The sequence below is a fragment of the Triticum aestivum genome, chromosome 3A (assembly GCF_018294505.1).
Source record: "Triticum aestivum cultivar Chinese Spring chromosome 3A, IWGSC CS RefSeq v2.1, whole genome shotgun sequence".
Lineage (NCBI taxonomy): Eukaryota > Viridiplantae > Streptophyta > Magnoliopsida > Poales > Poaceae > Triticum > Triticum aestivum.
In genome coordinates, this window is record NC_057800.1 from 310,474,903 (window position 1) to 310,492,128 (window position 17,226).

Here is a 17,226-nt window from a genome sequence, read left to right on the forward strand (position 1 = left end):
TAAACTAGGAATTTTTCTACCCCATTTAGATATAAAGATTATTTAAATCCGAGCTACGGTTGATTAGTTATGAATTAAATCATTTTAACATGACATAGGAGCAAATTTAACCAAAGAGCATTAAACATTTCAAACATGCATGAAAGTTGCAAATTATTAAACTAGACAAGATTCTAAGCAACTTTCATATACAATTTATTTAGATCCGATGCACGATTGTGAAGTTATTAAATGCATGAAGTTTAGGGGCTAAACTGCAAAACTGTAGTTTCTGGATAATAGCTAAATCGCAGAACAGGAAAAAAATAGAAACGGGTCGAATATGTGATCGGGCCAACAGTGCACACAGGACTAGGGGATTTGGTGGTGCTCACCATGGGCTTCGGCCCAGTCCAAGCAGTTGTGGGGAGGCTGGATCTGTGTAGCCCACACGAGTAGGGAGGCTGCTCGGTCAAACTGGAAGGAGTCAACCCGCTCATCTTCACCGTAGAGGAAGCAGGGGCGCGGCGGCTGGGAGCAACACTCCGGCGAGCAAGGTAGAGGGGCGGCGAGGCGAGGGACTACAGGTGCGGCGGCCTGAAGCGGCAACAGGTGGGGTCCACGGGCCGACAGGGCGCCGACGCGGTTAACGCGGGCAGACGAGCGGGCGAGGCACAGGTTTGCGGGTGCTCCTCTGCTCAAGAAGAAGCAGAGCAGCGGCGACGTCTTGGCGCGACTGCAGACGGCACGGATCCAGGCGAGGACGGCAGCTCCGGTCGGCCAGAAGGTTCCGGCGAGCTAAGCAGGGTTCGAGGCTCGGTCAACGCGAACGGGACGAGGCGGCTCTGCTCTCGTCTCTGAAGAACACACTGCAGCAGGGAGCGAGGTTCAGAGCTGCCGTGGCGGCAGAGATGAGTGGGTCCAGGGCGGGGCGTCGCCGGCGGGAACCGGCCGGGAACGGGCCAGGGCAGCGAAGGAAGGCGACGGCAGGGTCGAGGAGGACGGATCCGAACGGTGGAGGCTTGAGGCGCTGGTGCGGGCAAAGCTCAGCGAGGCCATGGCGCGGGGTGCTCCTGTCGACAGAGAAAGGAGAACAGAGAGAGATGAGAGAGGGAGAAACGGAAGGAGCACGAGAAGGAGAAGAAGGGGGCGACGCTCATCTGGTAATGGTCGCCGGAGATGTGGTTTGCCGGGGCGGCGGGGACGGCACGAGGCAGGAGGCGACATGGAGCTTCTCTCACTGGCTCACGATGAGGGGAACAGGGGTTCTGCGTGGGCTGTGGTGGTTGGATGGATCGGTGCATGGATTGGATCGAAAGGATTCGGGTGGGGATTGGTCGGCGATGGATCCAAGGAGAGACCAAGTGGCGAAGGGATGGATCCCGAGAGAGAGGAAAAGGCAGGTAGGTGGCGGTGGAGGGACAAGGCTCCTAGATTTTAGGGTTAGGTTGATTTGGTAGGTGGTGGTCCATAAATATAAGGAAAAGGGGGAGTTTGGATCATCCGATCGAAATCGGACGGTTCAGAAAGAATAGGCTAGGGAGTCCAAATAATAAAACGGTGATATTTTGTAGATGTTTGGGGATGATCCGGATCCAACGGTGATGACTGCCCGAGTCGGGTCCGGGACAGCTTTCGGGCGCGCGCGCGAGGAGGGCTGCGGGCTGACAAGAGAGTTTAGGTAGGGCCTGACGGTGCGTGGTAGTGGGCTGAGAGGAGAGAAGAGAGAGAGGCCCGACGACTGTTTCCGGAGACCGAAAACGTCCGATGTGTGCCCGGCTATAATGCTGTTATAGTTTAACGGTTGGGCTATCAAACGAACTCCGAATGCGATGAAACTTGACAGGCGGTCTATCTACACTATTATAAGACCACACGCCAACTTTCAACCCAATCCGAGAACATTTTCCGGCCACTTATAAAATACTATTTCGGACATGCCACGGGCGCGTGCAAGTGTGGCTAGGCTCAGAACGGACAACAGAAGGAACTGGGGGAACCCGGTCGGATGCAGGTTTTGAAAACATGATGATTCAATGCACAGGACGACATGACAAGATGCAACACGCAAGCGAATGACATGGAAACAAAAACAAATAACTGGAAGACACCTGGCCTATCGGTCTTGGGGCGTCACAAGTCGGCCATGACCTTGTCGTCACCTCCCGCTTCCAGGACGGCCTCCTCGTATGTCAGCAGGAAGGCCGATGGATCCGCCACGTCGTCTTAGCGAGGCGGCATCTCTGGATTGAACTTGCACGGCCACTGCACCCGCCACAAGGCAGGGGTGAAAGCTCTTAGCCCCCTAATGCCGTAGTGGGTGCCCGTCGCCCCGACCAGCGGAGCAACGCCTGGCATGGGGACAAAGCATGGATACGGTGGAGCGTGGATCTACGGAAGGAAAGCTTCGGCGCACTGCCTACCTCGCACGCCAAATGTCGGATTTATGGTTCCGGCAAAACCCTTAAGGTTCGAACTCTGGGGTGCGCACGAAGATCTCTCCTTCCCCCTAGCTCACTCACTCACCACGATCTCAAAGCTCAGCTCGTCGAACTCGAAGAACAAGGGACACAAGAGTTTATACTGGTTTGGGCCACCGATGTGGTGTAATACCCTACTCCTGTGTGGTGTGGTGGATTGCCTTGTAGGCTGAGGATGAACAAGTACAAGGGAAGAACAGCCGCCTGAGGAGAGGTGTTCTTAAGCTCGGTGAGCTGGTGCGTATGAGGGTGGAATGGATCCCATGCCCCGTCCCTGGTGGTGGCTAGTCCTATTTATAGAGGCCCTGGTCCTCCTCCCAAATATTAGGCAGGAAGGGATCCCACAACGGCCAATTTGAAGGGGGACAACTAGTGCAAGCTATCCTGACAAAAGGTCGTCTTTGCCTGCCAAAGGCTCTGGTGGTGACGCCGTCATGGGCTCCGCGAGGACCTCCGTCCTGCCGTCCTGCTGGTCTTGGTCTCGTTGCACCGATATAGAAACCTTTGCCTTATGCCTCGGGACTCCTTGCCTGCGCCTGCTCCTTTAGCATCAAAGATGCAACTGGTGCTCTACGACCGCTGGCGCCCGCCTGGCACCCGCCTGGCCTTGGTCGTCATGGCTCACGTCACGGGAACCTCACGAGGTTCCCCTCACCTTTATCTCTCCGCTCCTCGCAAGCCAGCCTAGTAAGGCTGCCCCTGCGGAGGTCTGGTGTCGTCCGCCTCGCGAGGCTTGGCCCCTCGCGAGGGTCTTGAGTGTTGTCAGGACCCCGACTCGATGTCACATCGATCTAGTCTGTAACACCTCATATCACTTTGCGGCCTCACGCACGGTATCCCCACGGGTGTCGCCTTACCTTTGCCCGGGACCGTTTGCGCCTTTTGGCTCACGTATATGATAGTGTCGCTAGCATCCATATGATAAGGAGCCCGGGCTGACATGACTAGTCGTAAACCCAAAGTGGCACAGACTTACAGGGACAGGCATTCATGACCCAGCTTCGAACGTGTCGGTCAACAGCAAGTGGGTCCGGGCTGTAGCACTGGGCTAGCAGGACTCCGGTAAACCGGGCTGTAGCGGGCTAACAGGACTCCGGTACTCAATGCGTGACATTTCCCCGAAGGGACAGACACAGGAACGAAGAAGGACACATGCCTGCCAGCCTAAGTGTTCCGGAGCAGTAGCAAGCTACCATGGCTCGGTGGAAACACTAGGAGACATTTCCCGGTAAGAGAGGCTACCAAGGATAAACAACTAGGTTGTCAGATCCCACACATACCAAGCATTTCAATAACATACACACAATATGCTCGATATGTGCAAATACAACATGGCATCACAACATGACTCTACAACTCAAGTATTTTAATCAATAGGCTCCGAGGAGCGAGATATTACAAACATGGGTCTCATGACCCAACAATCAGAGCATACAAGTCAAAGCACAAGCGGAAGCTATCATGTCTGAGTACAGACATCTATAAATGAAAAAGGCTGAGAAGCTGACTATCTACCAATCCTGCCGAGGGCACAAGATCGTAGCTGAGGTAACAAGCTAAACGTCGAAGTCCACGTGGAACTACTAGTGAGACTGAAGTCTCTCTGCAAAACATAAAATAGGCAAACGTGAGTACAAATGTACCCAGCAAGACTTACATCAGAACTAACTACATATGCATCATTTTCAACAAGGGGATGGTGGGGTTTAACTACAGCAATGCCAGCTTTGACTCGGTGGCTATCCTGAACTACGACTGCAATGTAACCCTTTTGAGGTGGCGCACACGAGTCCACATATTCACCATATCAATACACCACTATGGATCCACTCCCGTCTCCCTACGAGAGCGCCATCCATAGCACTCACGCTTATCTTGCGTATTTTAGAGTATCCACTTTACTTGTCTATGAACTGATATAAGCAACCCAGAAGTCCTTTACCGTGGACACGGCTATTCGAATAGATGATGTTAACCCTGCAGGGGTGTACTTCTTCATACATGTTTCCACCACTTAGCGTCTGCACACGACATGTGCTCGGCAGACTTCAAGCGAAAGCCGACGTGGGTGTAGACCACGACCTACCTAAACACCTAAGTCTCTAGTCCAGGTTTATCGCCTATTCGGGTTCCATCCATGAGGAGATCCGGCCGGAGTTTCGCTCACAGCCCCAAACGATGTGAACAGGGTTCCGTGACACCAAACAGGTGCCCGGTTTACCCGGCCACGTGCCTACCGCATCACAGCCCACCCCTACGGTCAGCGCTGTCCACGGCCTCCAGCATACTACAAACACCAGAAACTACTTGCAACTCCTGGACAGAGGACAAGGGTGATTAAGAAGTCGAGCGGAGTCATATTTCAGGGCCCAATGTATGGTAGTAGCTGAGTCATGGATCACAAACACAGAACTCAGTTCCTAAGGACGGCTTCAATGAGACAACCCACCATGTACTCCTACATGGCCTCTCACCGCTACCTTTACCAAATCGTGTTCACACACTTAGCTCTCAATGGTAGGACATGTTCACACACCTCTGATCCATTCCCGATGAATCAGACCTGACACAACTCTAAGCAGTAGCAGGCATGACAAACAAGCAAGAATGAGTAGGCACAACAGGGCTCAAACAACTCCTACTCATGCTAGTGGGTTTCATCTATTTACTGTGGCAATGACAGGTCATGCAAAGGATAAAGGGGTTCAACTACCGCAACAAGTAACAGATGAATCGTTGTTGTCCTAATGTAGTAAAAGAGAGCAGGAGCGAGAGAGTGGGTTTGTATCGGAATGAACAAGGGGGTTTTGCTTGCCTGGCACTTCTGAAGATAACATTGAGTCTTCATCAGTGTCAACGATCACATCAACGGTATCACGTCTATCGAGAGGGGACAAATACCGGCAACACAGAAGGGAACACAATCAATGCAATGCACAATATGATGCATGATCATGACATGGCAAAATGAATGTGTTTTGGGCTAATGCAACTAGCAACAGATTAAATGAAGTTGGTTTGAATACAAGATTCAAATTCAAACTCCATATGTGATTATTCAAATGCCATTTAATTGATTTGTGCTAAACAGTAGCTATAAGTTGTTCTAACATGTATGAAAATGGTACAGATGGATTCCTTGAATTTTTCTGATAATTTTTCATATATAAATTATTTAATTTGGAGCTACGGTTGAATTTCTATGATTTTTAGAAGTTTTTACAATTTTCTAGAATTTCCTGAATAATATAAATCCAGAAATGAATTATGGCGTCAGCACCACGTCACGGTGACGTCAGCTGGGTCAACTGGGCTGGCTCGGGTCAAACCTGACGTGTGGGGTCCACACGTCAGTGACTAACTAACTAACCTAATTAATTAATGTTAAATTACTACTAACTAAAATGTCAGTTGAGTTAATTAGACTTAATTAAAAAGACTAATCTAGGATTAGCTGGGCCAGGGCCCACTTGTCGGCGACCCAGGGGAGGTCAAACCCCTGGTCAGCCGAGGCTAATACGCCGGCGGCTCGTCGCCGGCTACAGCAGACGCGGCGGAGGGCTCGGGTTAGCTCCTCCGGCCACCAAAACGACGGCGGAGAGGCTCTACGAGATGCCCAGGCTCGCGCGCATCCATTGCGGCTAGAGGCAGCAGCTGAGGTGCACTACAGCGACGGCAGCGATGGCAAGTGCGGCAGCCGGAGCTACGGGTTCGAGCGGGGCGAGGCCACAGAGGACGGGAGGGATGGCTAAGGGGCTCACCGAGCTCCCGAAGATGCTAGGAGCACGGTGTCGTGCTCGGTTTCGAGCCTTACTGGCTGCAGTGACGGCGGCGACATCGCCGGCGGCGTGGAGTTCTCGGCCAAGACGGGGCTATGGCCTAGAGGTCGAAAGAGACCAAGGGAGAAGGGGAAGACGACTCGGGGGCTCACCGTGAGTCCGTTTGGAGGGTCAGTGGGCTCGAGGGCGGCCGGAGTGCAGCGAATCGACGGCGACGATCTCCGGTGGCTGACGAGGGGAACGGTAGCGCTTGCGGTGTCCATGGGCTTCCGGCGTCGGGCGGCTCGGTGAGGAGGAAGAGAGGGACGAGGCGGAGCTCGTGGGTGTGTCGGAGAGGCTCGGGGATAGCTGCGGCTACGGCTATGGTGAACGGCGGCGGCGGTGGCGCTCGGTGGTGAGAGGGAGAGAGAGCAGAGGAGGGGAGAGGGTGCAGCGAGTGAGGGAGAGGAGCGAGGGGACACGGGGCATCATCGTGGCGTCGCTAGGAGGGGCCGGGGAAGAAGCAGGAGGTGGCCGAGCAGGGTGGAGGTGGCGCGCGCGGCGGCGTCGCGGTGTCCGTCCTCCTGGCAGGGAGGAAGACGACAAGGGAGGGGGGGCGGCGGTGGGCTGGGCCATTGGGGGAGCTGGGCCAGGTAAGTGGGCGCCAGGTAGGTGGCCCAGGTGGCCTTCTCTCCCTTTCTATTTATTTCTGTTCTGTTTTGTTTTTCTTATTTAGTTGCCACTGAATTCAAATTCAAACAAATTTGAAAACAGTGCCAAAACTCCCCTGGATATTTTTAAGTCACTTAATGGACTTTTTCATAAATACAAAAATATCTCAGGTCATTTGAAAATATATTCATTATATATTATGAATATAATTCCAAATTCAAATAGAATATGATTTAAATTCAATGCTCAAAATATTCCTCAAAAATGTTCATTATTTTTGGTTTGGTGTAAAACCCTGGCCAAAATATAACCAACATTAGTTAAGGCCATTTTGGAATCATTGAATGCATTTTCCAGGGTTCTTTTGCCCTGCTTTTAATTAAAGTTTTGAGGCTTCAACAATCCTCAATTCATGTTTCAGAAATTTAAATATGATGCCTGGATGAAGATGCAACTATCTACAAACAATATTCTAGGGCTGTGACAACTCACCCCCACTAAACAAAAATCTCGTCCCGAGATTCAAGCGTAGGGTAAGGTGAAGGGGAACGCAAACTAGTACAATCTTCACGATCCAGGTTGCACTTCATAGGAACGTTGATTCGATCACCATTATTCTCTTGAAGTCTTGCTCTGAGAAATCCTGCCAACATGACCTGGAGAGAAGGAGACTCTAGAAGGGTCGATCTTCTCGAAGATCGAACAACTCACGGAATGAGACATAGGACCATCTCTCGGGTTGAGACACGAGATACACATCAGGAGGGGTGGAAAGAAACGGATGACGAAGGTGCAGTAGGTGGACAACAATTCCACACTTAAGAAGGTGGTAAACGATTGTCCACGTAGCGAGGAGTTAAGTTGACATGACACCATAATGATGCACCTTAGGGAAGGTGACTCGTAGAAATATCCCCTTAAGTGGCAAAAAGAATTACCTTTGATTTAAAGATCCTTGAAACTCCTTATACCAGCTTAAGGCAAATCATAATCGATCATTTAGAGGGGTTCGGTAGAATGGCATACCCGAACTTGGATGATGTGGATTACCTTGTTGAAGACAACGCAATGGATGATTTTTGCTTATCACCGGGAATGGGAGAGACCCATGGTAGAATGGCACATTGGCGGTGCAAGCTGGGAACAAAATGCAATGATGGGAATGATTCTGGTAACTGGGGAAGAACCCAACAATAGAGAGTGGATCCACTGTTTGAGAGGTTATAGCATGACCGAGGAAGTTGAGAGCATCCCAATTAGTGCCGATGATATCACGTAGCGCTTGTGCGTGCTCTCAAGAACTTGAGCATTTCCACAATCATCAAGGTTTTACCAATATCCGTGTCAAGGATCCTGGCAACACAACTTGCTACCATGATGAATGATGATGGATGATGCAGATGCAAAGGAAGATAACACTTTCTTAGATTTCACCCTTGGCGGGGCCAAGGAAATAAAATCTGGATGATCGACCGAGAGACATTTAGCACTCCGCTTCTAATGTTCTCCTTGATGTGCTAGTGTAACCCATTCATAGATATGGTTTGATATCTAGAACATCAAGTAAAAAGGTCGGACTTCGGGATCTCAAAATCCATAGGGGCAACTAGGGAGTAAAACCCTACGAAATCCTTATGGAGAGGTGGCCAACTTCTTCAATCAAGATACTGCAATAATAGGTCTTCCGGTGGGGTGTGTTGACCACGACATCCACTTTACCGGTTTCCGAGGGACCGATATTATAGTTCTTGGGAAATGTTCCAAACCATCATATCTGCCTGAGATTCAGATCTGGTTGGTGTCAGGATATTCCAGACTCGTCGAGTCTAGGAAGAAAAACGAAAGTTTGCAACACAAATCGACGAGATGACGTTGCGAGATTCTCGGGGAATGAACTACGATAGTAAGCTCCAAAACATGAGCTGGTTCTGCTACAAACATGTGAACACGTTGTCCCAGACAAGCATGGCCACGTAGTAGTCTTATAATTAAACACTACCGAGTTCAGGTGAGGAACCATCATCGAGGATATCGAAGTCTTTACGCAAGTCCATGGATTAGATCCCAAGCATAGACTTCTTTTCCTTGAACAAGTCGATCAGTGGCTTAGTGTGCTAGGGACACATATAGAATGAAGGTTGCAAGTCTCCAGACTACAGAATACTTCGCACGTGTGCATGACTGATTTGGGGATGATTCCAAAGGAAACAAAGCAATCTTTCTCAAATTCACGGAGGCAACTTTCACCAAATGCACGTGTATAAGAGGAAGTCACTCCTTTCATCAAACAAATACTTCATGAGCTAGCATGAAGAAAATGCTTTCAAAAGTTTCCAACACTAGCTTAATGTTCAACAACATCATGGAGGAGATAAGGATGTTGCCAATGGGCTCAACAACAATTCATCTAGGTTTCCTTTTAAAAGGAATTCCATAGTTAAGTGAACACGGTGATAGCATTGGTCAGACCAAAGATGTAATGGTGTATGCTCGAGGGATCAACCACGAATAAGACAACATCACGAGAATCGTTGGTACTGATTTGATTTGACGATAGCCCACACTCAATCAAAGGATTGATAAGACAATAGGTCCAGCAACTGATCACAGGGACCAATCGATGAAGATATCATCTTTCTTTAACACACACTACACAAGAATATCCCTTTGGAACGAACTAAGTCAGGCAAGCTTTTATCTTCCAACCCTCCAAGTTGTTGTCTAGCTTAACCAACTAGCTCAGGGATATAAAACACAGATTCTTGGAGAAGGGTGGTTCACAAGAAACCAACTTGATCACGAGCTCAACACAGCGGTCAGGTGACAACCTGGTAATACTTCCAAGAAGATCTTCGGAAAATCACGAACCACCGATATGTTACTAAGCTCGAGAACAATCTTGCTTTTGAGGGCAAGACGATATGATCAAATGAGTGAGGACTTGACAAGATCCTAACTCATCAATCGAAGGGTGCACCGAAATAAGGACTAGGTAGCACGATCAGTCTTAGAAGGACGATTCAAAAACCAACACGCTAAGAATGAAATTATTGTCCATTAACTACCAAGCAACAAGGTTGCTAGGAGTATTGAATTCACACATCACGATTCACTTGTCGGCATTCCGGTTGCGACAACACGGAACCGAGGGATGAATAATGATGGCGAGAAGTATCACTACATCAAGAATTCACAAGAGCCGGTGCAATCCCCATGAAAATCCTGACATAAAGACGGTAATACTTCAGGGTAGAACAGAATCAAAAGGTGGGCTGGCATTTTGATCTGCGGAGCACAATTGCTTTGACCCAATCCTAGATATGGAAGAGGTACTGGAGTTTGTTTCTCCTATCATTCTACGATAGAATGGCTTGACGGACCACAAGAGTAATAGGCATTGATAAACGAATGCATGCATACTCTTGACTATCAATTGATAGACGAAGGTCAGTAGACAACTAAAGAGGGACAACTCAAAGGAACATATAACTTTCTGAGTTGTGGATGCATAGATTAGTATGTCGAACCAAGTTCAACATAATTCTTCCGGATAACCCATGCAGAAAGGTTGAGCTGGCAGAGTCGCAATATAGAATGGAGAACTCATAGAGGGCCTGTTGTGATCTTTTGATCCAACAAACTTCTGCCATAATGGTTCATGGTATTTGGAAGAACGATATACCACGGACCTCGAGGACTAACGCAAAGGTTACTAATAACCTAAGGGAGCTAGCAATTACTATCAACATGAAGTAAGTAGGGTGAATCTCGGGTTCAAAACCCAGAAATAGAATACCTACTACTAAGTAGCATCACGGAATGCTTTCGAGAATAAAGGCCAGAATCATCACACTAGGACACAAATCATGGCTAAACCACTAGATGATCCCCTAAGACACCTAGGGTCATAATAATTATTCCAACATAAAGGTCGAGGCAGTAGAATACCTCGACTCAACAATTAGTGTGATTAAGCTGGCATAAAGGAGCACCGAAACCAGAGGGAAAGGATTTTGCAAATGCATCAGACTATTTAGAAACCTGGAATGACTCGGACAGCATAACGGCTGTAAATGCTCAAAAAGATTTGAAACATGCTACAAAAATGGTGGCATAGTCACTCAGAGGCACAATATCAAGGTTCCGAGATCAACAGTTAACATACAGAAGTCGTAGGAACTGAACTCAAGCTTAAATCCAACAATCTTATAAGTCTACAGATTAGTAACGCGTGATCCTGATAGAAAGAAGAGATAGCCTAGTTCTTTAACCCCGCAGGAAGATAAGATGACTCAGATCAGAAGGGCATAAGGTATAAGGAGTAAAAGAGCCTTACGTTCCATCCCACAATCAATTCCCTTATATAACTAAAGAATTTCTAGACTCAACTTCGACCAGTTTGGCTTGGTAATCCTACAGGCAGTCAAGCTCTGATACCAACGCTGTCAGGACCCCGACTCGATGTCACATCGATCTAGTCTGTAACACCTCATATCACTTTGCGGCCTCACGCACGGTATCCCCACGGGTGTCGCCTTACCTTTGCCCGGGACCGTTTGCGCCTTTTGGCTCACGTATATGATAGTGTCGCTAGCATCCATATGATAAGGAGCCCGGGCTGACATGACTAGTCGTAAACCCAAAGTGGCACAGACTTACAGGGACAGGCATTCATGACCCAGCTTCGAACGTGTCGGTCAACAGCAAGTGGGTCCGGGCTGTAGCACTGGGCTAGCAGGACTCCGGTAAACCGGGCTGTAGCGGGCTAACAGGACTCCGGTACTCAATGAGTGACATTTCCCCGAAGGGACAGACACAGGAACGAAGAAGGACACATGCCGGCCAGCCTAAGTGTTCCGGAGCAGTAGCAAGCTACCATGGCTCGGTGGAAACACTAGGAGACATTTCCCGGTAAGAGAGGCTACCAAGGATAAACAACTAGGTTGTCAGATCCCACACATACCAAGCATTTCAATAACATACACACAATATGCTCGATATGTGCAAATACAACATGGCATCACAACATGACTCTACAACTCAAGTATTTTAATCAATAGGCTCTGAGGAGCGAGATATTACAAACATGGGTCTCATGACCCAACAATCAGAGCATACAAGTCAAAGCACAAGCGGAAGCTATCATGTCTGAGTACAGACATCTATAAATGAAAAAGGCTGAGAAGCCTGACTATCTACCAAATCCTGCCGAGGGCACAAGATCGTAGCTGAGGTAACAAGCTAAACGTCGAAGTCCACGTGGAACTACTAGTGAGACTGAAGTCTCTCTGCAAAACATAAAATAGGCAAACGTGAGTACAAATGTACCCAGCAAGACTTACATCAGAACTAACTACATATGCATCATTTTCAACAAGGGGATGGTGGGGTTTAACTGCAGCAATGCCAGCTTTGACTCGGTGGCTATCCTGAACTACGACTGCAATGTAACCCTTTTGAGGTGGCGCACACGAGTCCACATATTCACCATATCAATACACCACTATGGATCCACTCCCGTCTCCCTACGAGAGCGCCATCCATAGCACTCACGCTTATCTTGCGTATTTTAGAGTATCCACTTTCACTTGTCTATGAACTGATATAAGCAACCCAGAAGTCCTTTACCGTGGACACGGCTATTCGAATAGATGATGTTAACCCTGCAGGGGTGTACTTCTTCATACATGTTTCCACCACTTAGCGTCTGCACACGACATGTGCTCGGCAGACTTCAAGCGAAAGCCGACGTGGGTGTAGACCACGACCTACCTAAACACCTAAGTCTCTAGTCCAGGTTTATCGCCTATTCGGGTTCCATCCATGAGGAGATCCGGCCGGAGTTTCGCTCACAGCCCCAAACGATGTGAACAGGGTTCCGTGACACCAAACGGGTGCCCGGTTTACCCGGCCACGTGCCTACCGCATCACAGCCCACCCCTACGGTCAGCGCTGTCCACGGCCTCCAGCATACTACAAACACCAGAAACTACTTGCAACTCCTGGACAGAGGACAAGGGTGATTAAGAAGTCGAGCGGGGTCATATTTCAGGGCCCAATGTATGGTAGTAGCTGAGTCATGGATCACAAACACAGAACTCAGTTCCTAAGGACGGCTTCAATGAGACAACCCACCATGTACTCCTACATGGCCTCTCACCGCTACCTTTACCAAATCGTGTTTGCACACTTAGCTCTCAATGGTAGGACATGTTCACACACCTCTGATCCATTCCCGATGAATCAGACCTGACACAACTCTAAGCAGTAGCAGGCATGACAAACAAGCAAGAATGAGTAGGCACAACAGGGCTCAAACAACTCCTACTCATGCTAGTGGGTTTCATCTATTTACTGTGGCAATGACAGGTCATGCAAAGGATAAAGGGGTTCAACTACCGCAACAAGTAACAGATGAATCGTTGTTGTCCTAATGCAGTAAAAGAGAGCAGGAGCGAGAGAGTGGGTTTGTATCGGAATGAACAAGGGGGTTTTGCTTGCCTGGCACTTCTGAAGATAACATTGAGTCTTCATCAGTGTCAACGATCACATCAATGGTATCACGTCTATCGAGAGGGGACAAATACCGGCAACACAGAAGGGAACACAATCAATGCAATGCACAATATGATGCATGATCATGACATGGCAAAATGAATTTGTTTTGGACTAATGCAACTAGCAACAGATAAAATGAAGTTGGTTTGAATACAAGATTCAAATTCAAACTCCATATGTGATTATTCAAATGCCATTTAATTGATTTGTGCTAAACAGCAGCTATAAGTTGTTCTAACATGTATGAAAATGGTACAGATGGATTCCTTGAATTTTTCTGATAATTTTTCATATATAAATTATTTAATTTGGAGCTACGGTTGTATTTCTATGATTTTAGAAGTTTTTACAATTTTCTGGAATTTCCTGAATAATATAAATCCAGAAATGAATTATGGCGTCAGCACCACGTCACGGTGACGTCAGCTGGGTCAACTGGGCTGGCTCGGGTCAAACCTGACGTGTGGGGTCCACACGTCAGTGACTAACTAACTAACCTAATTAATTAATGTTAAATTACTACTAACTAAAATGTCAGTTGAGTTAATTAGACTTAATTAAAAAGACTAATCTAGGATTAGCTGGGCCAGGGCCCACTTGTCGGCGACCCAGGGGAGGTCAAACCCCTGGTCAGCCGAGGCTAATACGCCGGCGGCTCGTCGCCGGCTACAGCAGACGCGGCAGAGGGCTCGGGTTAGCTCCTCCGGCCACCAAAACGACGACGGAGAGGCTCTATGAGATGCCTAGGCTCGCGCGCATCCATTGCGGCCAGAGGCAGCAGCTGAGGTGCACTACAGCGACGGCGTCGATGGCAAGTGCGGCGGCCGGAGCTACGGGTTCGAGCGGGGCGAGGCCACAGAGGACGGGAGGGATGGCTAAGGGGCTCACCGAGCTCTCGAAGATGCTAGGAGCATGGTGCCGTGCTCGGTTTCGAGCCTTACTGGCTGCAGTGACGGCGGCGACATCGCCGGCGGCGTGGAGTTCTCGGCCAAGACGGGGCTATGGCCTAGAGGTCGAAAGAGACCAGGGGAGAAGGGGAAGACGACTCGGGGGCTCACCGTGAGTCCGTTTGGAGGGTCAGTGGGCTCGAGGGCGGCCGGAGTGCAGCGAATCGACGGCGACGATCTCCGGTGGCTGACGAGGGGAACGGTAGCGCTTGCGGTGTCCACGGGCTTCCGACGTCGGGCGGCTCGGTGAGGAGGAAGAGAGGGACGAGGCGGAGCTCGTGGGTGTGTCGGAGAGGCTCGGGGATAGCTGCGGCTACGGCTATGGTGAACGGCGGCGGCGGTGGCGCTCGGTGGTGAGAGGGAGAGAGAGCAGAGGAGGGGAGAGGGTGCAGCGAGTGAGGGAGAGGAGCGAGGGGACATGGGGCATCGTCGTGGCGTCGCTAGGAGGGGCCGGGGAAGAAGCAGGAGGTGGCCGAGCAGGGTGGAGGTGGCGCGCGCGGCGGCGTCGCGGTGTCCGTCCTCCTGGCAGGGAGGAAGACGACAGGGGAGGGGGGGGGGCGGCGGTGGGCTGGGCCGTTGGGGGAGCTGGGCCAGGTAAGTGGGCGCCAGGTAGGTGGCCCAGGTGGCCTTCTCTCCCTTTCTATTTATTTCTGTTCTGTTTTGTTTTTCTTATTTAGTTGCCACTGAATTCAAATTCAAACAAATTTGAAAACAGTGCCAAAACTCCCCTGGATATTTTTAAGTCACTTAATGGACTTTTTCATAAATACAAAAATATCTCAGGTCATTTGAAAATATATTCATTATATATTATGAATATAATTCCAAATTCAAATAGAATATGATTTAAATTCAATGCTCAAAATATTCCTCAAAAATGTTCATTATTTTTGGTTTGGTGTAAAACCCTGGCCAAAATATAACCAACATTAGTTAAGGCCATTTTGGAATCATTGAATGCATTTTCCAGGGTTCTTTTGCCCTGCTTTTAATTAAAGTTTTGAGGCTTCAACAATCCTCAATTCATGTTTTAGAAATTTAAATATGATGCCTGGATGAAGATGCAACTATCTACAAACAATATTCTAGGGCTGTGACAAGTGTTTGCTGGTCAAGATGGGACATAGTAGGCCGCTAGAGGAGCCACGCCATGGGCCGCAAGCAGGCAAGTCTCGGGACCTCCATTCCCAGAGTGCCGACAGCTATGTCCAATAGTCAAGTACGATCATATTGTCTCCTACTTGGTCCTTTTGTAAGAGAAGATGGAGACTCAATTTCAAAATAAAAATTGCATAAAGTAAAAGATAGGACCTTTGCATAGGGAAGTAGGCATTTGTAGAGGTGCCAGAGCTCAAGGCGAAAAACTTAGAGATAAAAACATTTTAGGAGGTGTATCCATCCCACCAATGAAAACGACTTAGAGTTCCCAACACTTTCCATGCATAGATATATCACAGGCGGTTCCCAAACAGAAAATAAAGTTTATTCCTTTTTCCACCATACTTTCAGTTTCCATGGCTAACCGTATCCACGGGTTCCCTCCATACCAACACTTTCCAAGGAATATATTATTTGACAACATAAAGTAAATTCATTTTTGCATTTCGGGACTGGGCATCCCTAATACATTTGCCTTACTCTCGTGCAATGACAAGTGAATAAACACTCATCATGAGAGTAACACATCTAGCATGGAAAATATTAGCCACCCCTCACCGCCCCGCGAGCGAAACAAACACACAAAAGAGAAGTTTATTTTGAAAATTAGAAATGGAACATACAAATTTGCTTAGAACGGCAAAAGAATATCGCATATAGGTAGATATAGTGGACTCATGTGATAAAACTGGTTTAATGGTTTTTGGAAGCACAAGTAGAGATCATACTTACTGCAAAATGAAGGCTAGCAAAAGATTGGGAAGTGACCAACTAAGAAACGAATAATCCCATAAGCGAGCATTAAGCATAACTAACACGGAATAATGCACCATAAGTAGGATATAATTTCATTTCATAACTATTGACTTTCGTACATGCATAGGGAAGCACAAACCTTAACACTAATATTCTTACTAAAGCAAAATTACTCATCAAGATGACTCACATATCACATCATCATATCTCAAAACTATTACTAAGAATCAAGTTTATTTTGTCCAATGATCTTCATGAAAGTTTTTATTATATCCTTCTTGGATATCTATCACTTTGGGACTAATTTTCATGTGTTGCATTTCATAAGCTCAAAAAAATATAAGTGAATATCATGAGCATAATATTTCTTTCTCTCAAATTAATTTAAGTGAAACAAGAGAGAATTTCTTGCAAATTTTACTAACTCTCAAATAAATCTAAGTGAAGCAAGAGAGCATTTCTTCAAAAATACTAAAGCACACCATGCTAAAAAAAGATATAAGTGAAGCACTAGAGCAGTTCCATAGCTCATAATAATTTAAGTGAAGCATAGAGAGCAATTCTAACAAGTCATGACATAATTTTGGCTCTCCCAAATAGGTGTGTCCAGAAAGGATTGATGACTTAAGACACAAAATAAAACAAGCAAAGACTCATATCATAAAAGACGCTCCAACCAAAACACATATCATGTGACGAATAAAAGTATAGCTTCGAGTAAAATACCCATGGTCGTTAGAAGAAAGAGGGGATGCCACTCTGGGGCATCCCCAAGCTTAGTTGGTTTCTCATTTTTGGATAATAGCTTGGCATGCCGGGGCATTCCCAAGCTTAGGCTCTTCAATCCTTTATTCCTTCATCCATCATAAGATAACCCAAAACTTAAAAACTTCAATCACACAAAACTCAACAAAACCT